Source organism: Nannospalax galili, unplaced genomic scaffold (assembly GCF_000622305.1).
Source record: "Nannospalax galili isolate Female #2095 unplaced genomic scaffold, S.galili_v1.0 scaffold626, whole genome shotgun sequence".
NCBI classification, from domain to species: Eukaryota; Metazoa; Chordata; class Mammalia; order Rodentia; family Spalacidae; genus Nannospalax; species Nannospalax galili.
In genome coordinates this window covers 403795-404574 of record NW_008354396.1, presented here as the reverse complement: position 1 = coordinate 404574, position 780 = coordinate 403795, and the positions used below count along the sequence as shown (strand labels likewise).

Here is a 780-nt window from a genome sequence, read left to right as displayed (position 1 = left end):
GTTCTCCACCAATGGGCCCATTATGATTGGTATAACTTATTAAAGGCAGTTTTGGAACTCTCAGTCTTCCTGAGCTGGCATTCGGCTTACAACGATCAGGCTGAAAATCAGGCATGTCTCAACCTTCAATATGGCCTTAATATTACTCTGGATATGCTCACAGGACGTGGACAATATATTGACCCCATTTCCCAGTCCACTATTGGCCTTCATGCTTACTACCAACAAGTTAGTGACCTGGCCTTCAAGGCCCTTAAATGTTGCTCCCCCCGTGACCCACAGGCATTCTTCAGCAATTTGATTCAGCAGCCAGGGGAGTCCTTCACGGACTTCCTCACCCGTGTAACTGGGGCAGTGGAATAGAGGGTGGAGTCTGGACCCACCCGCAATATGTTTATCAAACAACTGACATGGGAGGGCCTAAATACCCCACCTGCAATGCTATCGCGCCTGTCTGCAATGATGATATTCATAAATGGGTACTTGCCGCTAGGTATCTAGACCCCTGACCGCCTCCTTAGAGGTGCTCGTATTACAAGCAAGGCCCACCCCCTCCAATTCAAAAGATGGCTGCTGAAACTGTGAGAGGACAGGACACCTCAGCAGGGACTGCCCAAACAATGGAGCTCATCCCAAGACCTGCTGCCCCAAATGCCAAAAGGGATTTCATTGGGCAAAAGATTGTAAGTCATGGCCCCAATTGGACTCAGCTCCTTTAAACTCCACCTGGGGCACCCCTCAGTCCTGCAGGTAAGAGGGGAAATGAGACAGATTTTATGA

At 49.4% G+C, this 780-nt stretch overlaps 1 pseudogene; it reads left to right on the top strand.

The window, feature by feature from the left end:
• Positions 1 to 566: 566 nt before the first annotated feature.
• Positions 567 to 780, top strand: part of LOC103748832 — a 30320-nt pseudogene continuing 30106 nt past the window's right edge.